Below are 5,917 nucleotides of genomic sequence, written 5' to 3' on the forward strand. Positions count from 1 at the left end.
AAATTCTAAGCTAATAGGGTGTGATGACTTTTCTATTAAAAACAAGTCTAAGTAACAATACAAGGAAACTACTTATCTAGGATAAGGACTGTATCTCTAAACCCAATAGCAAACATTGTTCTAAATAGCAAAACTCTGAAATCATTTCATTGAAATCAGAAATTAGAAAAGGATGTCCATGTGCTATTATTATGTTACATTGTCAAAGTAAGGTAAGAAAATAATTGCCATAAACTTTGAAGAAGACGAAATAAAACTATTTATGTTTGTCTATGTGACTTCATTATTTGCCTAGAAAACTCGAGGGACTTTAGTAATAAACTATTTGAATTGTAGGTCATTTTGGAAAAGTGGGCAGATGCAAGATAAATATACAAAAAGCACCAACTTCTCTCCGTATTAGCAGTAAGTACTTTGAAAGGAAATTAGAAAACTATTTTATTTTCTACAGTTTTATACAAGCTTAAAATACTTAGGAGTGTAATTTAAAAAAATCTTTTAATTGTCATTTTATAGCTCCCCACCGCAGCTGCCCCCACCCTTCCCTTCGATGACGACGTTTGCAGGGTTCAGGGCGACCAGGGAACAAAGCTGGGGCCTGGCAGACCCACTATGCTGCCAGCTGGAGAAAACAAGTCACAATGACAAATTATCACAATTAGCGCCTGTACTTGGGGGAAATCTGCAAATTGGGGAAGCCCCAGCTCCTCATTGTACAGGGGTCTCTTTGGCAGTGACCTTGCTCTGGAGATGACATTCCTTCAGCCTGAGGGAATTGACGTTGATGAACCCGTGGCATCAGTTGGCTCATAATCCCCCTGCACGTTCATGCTCACCAGCTCCTCGTTGTAGAGAGACAGTGGGGACTCCCGACCGAGGATATACACCTGGCCCTTGAGGACGGACACCTGCACTTTCCCTTCCACTCATTCCTGGGACTTGGCGTTACAGTGGCGGACAAATTCACACTCAGGGCTATGCCAGAAACCGGTATACACCAGTTCAGCAAATTTCAAGCCCAGGCCTTGTTTGATTTTGCGCACTTCTCGGTACATGGTGAAGGCCTTGATGTCTAAATGAGTGTGGTGAAGGATGGTGCCTGCTGGGGCCTCGCAGATACCTCAGGACTTCATTCCAATGAAGCGGTTCTCCACGATGTCAATACGGCCCACGCCGTGCTTGCCTGCAACTTCATTCAGGTACACGAAGAGCTCCAAGGAGGTCTGGTGGGTGGTGCCATCCTTGATGTTGGTCACCTTCACGGGGACCCCTTTTTTGAACTCGATCTCGAGAATGTCAGGGGTGTTGAGGGCTTTGGCTGGGTCCTGGGTCTTTGTGTAGAGACCTGGAGGCACTTGGTTCTTGGGGTTCCAGGATTCCAGCCTCATAGCTGATGTGCATGAGGTTCTCGTCTGTGCTTCACGGGCTCTGGGGAGTGACTGGAATGGGAACCCGATGTTGCTTTGCCTATTTCATCAGGTCATTGCAGCCCTTGAACCGGTTGTAGAACTCGGGCATCCTCCAGGGAGCAGTGACCTTTATCTGGGGGGCCAGCAAGTAGCAGGTGAGCTCAAACCGGACCTGATCATTTCCCTTTCCCATGGTGCCGTGGAACACATACTTGGCCTCCTCCCGCTGGGCGATTTCCACTTGTTTGCCGGCGATGCTGGGCCTGGCCAGAGAGGTGCCCAGCAGGTAGCGGTTCTCATACAGTGCGCTGGACTGGATGGCCGGCCAGATGAACTCCTCCACTAACTCCCTGCTGGCATCCTCAATGAACACCTTTTTGGTCCCAAGCTTCAGTGCCTTCTTCCAGGCTTCCTCGAAGTCTTCCTTCTGGCCAGTGTTGTCCAGGTAGGCAATGATGTCATAGCCTTGTTCCTTCAGCCACACAAGGATGCAGGAGGTGTCCAGGCTGCCAGTGTAGGCCAGAACCACTGAGCCTTTGCTGGACATAGCATCTGGGATTGGAGGCTCGAGTTCCTGGCATCTGCCATCTGTCTTCATGGTGCGGTGAACCACTCAGGCTCAGGGAGCGGTGGCAGGCGACAGAGCAGGGAGTATAATTTCAAAATACCAAACCATCCACAAAAACCCAGAGAATAGTACCCATAACCAGCTTCAACAATTGTCAATATTCTGCCCTTCTTGTTTCATCCTGCCTCTCCACCTTACCTACTGTAGTACTACTTTAAAGCAAATTTCAGAAATCAAAATAATTTCACCTTGACAGTAAAATTAATAAGATATAAGACCTATTTAAAGTTATACACGCTCAATTAAAATTATAAATGTTATCTGAACAAATGGAAAGACATCTCATGTTCTTTAATGACTTGGAATCATAAAATCTGTTTAAAGATTTTTAAAAATTTATTTATTTATTTATTTTCAGAGACAGGGCCTTGCTCTGTTGCCCAGGCTGGAGTGCAGTGGCAGGAGCATAGCTGTACTGCAGCCTCATACTCCTGGGCTCAAGGGATCCTCCTGCCTTAGTTTCCCAAGTAATAAGGAATACAGGCACGCACCACTATACCCAGCTAATTTTTTTTAAAGACGAGGCCTTGCTATGTTGCCCAGGATGGTCTCAAACTCCTGGCCTCAAGAGATCCTCCTGCCTTGGCCTCCTGAAGTGTTAGGATTAGAGGCATGAGCCACAGTACCCAGGCCTGAATTTTTAAATATAAACCCAAAAGCACAGGCAACAAAAGTAATAATAGACAAATGGGATTGTATCAAACTAAAAAGCTTCTGCACAGCCAAGGAAATAATCTACAGAGTTAAGAGACAACCTACAGAATGGGAGAAAATATTTGCAAACCATACATCTGATAAGGGATTAATATCTAAAATAATAAGGAACTGAAACAACTCAATTGTAAGAAAACAAATAATGCAATTAAAAAATGGTCAAAGGATTTGAATAGACATTTGTCAAAAAAAGACAAACAAGTGACCAAGCACAGTTATCTTTTGGGATCTGTAGGGGATTAATTCCAGAACACCCTGCGGATACCCAAATCTGCCGATGCTCAAGTCCCTGATATAAAATGATAACAGTATTTGCATATAACCTACACACATCCTCTCATATACTTTTATTTTTTATATAAAGACGGGGCTTCACCATGTTGGCCAGGCTGGTCTTGAACTCCTAGTCCCAAGTGATCCTCCCGTCTCGGCCTCCCAAAATGCAGTGATTACAGGTGTGAGACATCATGCCCAGCCCCCTCCCATATACTTTAAATCATCTCTGGATTACTTATAATACCTAATAAAATGTAAATGCTATATATGAATACTATCCAGCTTCAAGAAAGAAGGAAATCCTGCCATTTGTGACACCCTGGATGAACCCAGAGGACATTATATTAAGTGAAATAAGTCAGATACAGAGAGACAAATACTGCATAATCTCGTTTGTACGTGAATTCTAAAGAAGTTGAACTCATAGAAGCAGAGAGTGGAATAGTGGTTATCAGGCTGAGAATTGGGCGTTGGGGAGATGTTCGTCAAAGGATACAAAATTTCAGTTAGGAGGAATAAATTCAGGAGATCTGTTGTACGGTATGGTGAATACAGTTAATATCAATGCATTGTGTTCTTGAAAATTGCTAAAAGATTAGATTTTAAGTGTTCTTACCTCAAAAAAAGATAGGTATGTGAAGTAATACATTAATAAGCTCAATTTAGCTATCCCACAGTGTATACATATTTCAAAACAATATATTGTACACAATAAATTATATAATTTTTGTCAATTAAAAATATTAGAAAAAAATACATTGGGCCAGGCATGATGGTTTATGCTTGTAATCCCGGCACCTTGAGAGGCGGAGGCAAGAGGAACTCTTGAGGCCAGGAGTTCAAGTCCAGCCTGGGCAACATAGATCCAGTCTCTACAAAAATTAAAAAACTAGGTGAGTGTGATGGCACGTGCCTATAGTCCCAGCTTACTCAGGAGGTTGAAGTGGGAGGATCACTTGAACCCAGGCGATCAAGGCTGCAGTGAGCCATGTTCATGCCACTCCACTTTAGCCTGGGCAATAGAGCCAGAGCCTGTCTCAAAAAACAAAAACAAAAGTAATTGGTTACCTCAGGGGTAGGTTTGGAAGATGTGGGGTATGGATGGGGCTGATTAGGTTTTTTTTTTTTTTTTTTAATATATCTCTGTATTGCTTCATTTTGTGCACAATCTTTAATACTTTTATAATACAAAAAAGAGAAATTTTAAAAATGTGTTTGCTCTATCTCCAATGTCTAGAACAGTGTTTGGCACATATTTGGCATTCAATAAATGTTGGTTGCATAAATAAACAAATGGATTTTGTTAACATTTGTTGAGTACCTGCAGTGTGGTAGGCATTGGACAGCAGGTACTGCCTCGTATTTGTGTGGTCTATAAGCCATTTGAGTTAACTGGATTCTGGTATATCAGAGAGCAAACTACATGCCTTCAAACATAACAAACGGAGACAAAGTTACAGCTACTCCTCTAGCCAAAGACACTACCCCTGCTCTCTGAGTGCATCTTAAGGATCCTACTGATGTTTATTTCATATCTTTGATATACAGGCACACACCGTCCACACTTCAGGCAATCATTTACACACTGAGTGGGAGTGTGATAAGGGCATATGGAGTAGGAGAAGTTTTCTGATCCGGACTTTACTGACTGCGCTAGAAAACCCTGATGATATCCTTTCCAGTGTTTCTAAGAACAATTCTTCCATTTCTAAGCATGATTCTTCCATTTCTAAGCAGCATGTTGTCTGTTTACTTATGGTTATTTTTTACTTGTTATCTGTAAACGTTGGGGTGATCAGACCCAACACCAGGTCGTGGGGGCGACGAAGTCCTGCTGAGTCAAAGGAATGAGAAAAAGAGTTTGAGAGAGAAAGTCGGACCAGGGGGCCATCCTGAGTGTGGAGCCTGTGAAGGCCCAGAGCTTTGGGAGCCCACACTATTTAGTGGTGCTCAAAGAAACAGGTGGTGAGGATGTGGGGGTTGAAAGGAAACAGTGTATCAAGTGAATGAAAAACATATGGCGGCTTGAGATAATGGGAGTGCTAGAAGCAAGGAGCCAGCAAGTCTAGCAGACATGCAAGCCCTGCCTCAGCTTCTCTCCGGACACTCAGCTTTTTCTCCCAACAGTAAATAAGGTTCTTTTTTATTTAAAAATAAATAACAATTTATTTTCTTTTCAGAAATTTGGCTCAGTTGACGGGGTTGAGTTTCTGCAGTGATTGCTGAATTAATTATTAATTCATATTATTATTTGAGACAGAGTCACTCTGTCACCCAGGCTGGAGTGCAGTGGTGTGATCTCAGCTCACTGCAACCTCTGCCTCCCCAGTTCAAGTGATTCCCCTGCCTCAGCCTCCCGAGTAGCTGGGATTACAGACGTGTGTCACCATGCCCAGCTAATTTTTGTATTTTTAGTAGAGACAGGGGTTTCACCATGTTGGCCAGGCTGGTCTCGAACTTCTGACCTCAGGTGATCCACCCACTGTGGCCTCCCAAAGTGCTGGGATTGCAGGCATGAGCCACCATGCCTGGCCCAGCTTCTTATCTGGTCTTTTTGTCTCCCTGCTGTTGCCACCTTCTACCCCCTTCAAATCCACACTCTACAGCTTCTAGGGATTATTTTTTTGAAAACGCAAATCTAACCATGTATATGAGACACATCTTCCCTACCTCTGTAGATTCTCTCAGCTTGATCAGTTTCACAGACCCTTGGATTATTGTTCTATGCAGGCCCCTGCAATTCCACTTGAGGCAGACCAACCATACTCTTGGCTTCTCCCCTACTTCTGGGTAAAGAAGTCAGGGTTAAATCCTCTGGGGCAACTTTGACGAGCAGGAGAAAGGAGTCCCTTCCATGGACTTGTCCGGGGCATGGTTTTCCCACATACCC

General features: G+C 43.5%; 1 pseudogene; it reads right to left on the bottom strand.

Moving 5' to 3' along the window:
* Positions 1-359: 359 nt before the first annotated feature.
* On the bottom strand, positions 360-5,156 carry LOC100982721 (argininosuccinate synthase-like; annotated as a pseudogene).
* Positions 5,157-5,917: the final 761 nt, after the last annotated feature.

This window comes from Pan paniscus, chromosome 11 (assembly GCF_029289425.2).
Source record: "Pan paniscus chromosome 11, NHGRI_mPanPan1-v2.0_pri, whole genome shotgun sequence".
NCBI classification, from domain to species: Eukaryota; Metazoa; Chordata; class Mammalia; order Primates; family Hominidae; genus Pan; species Pan paniscus.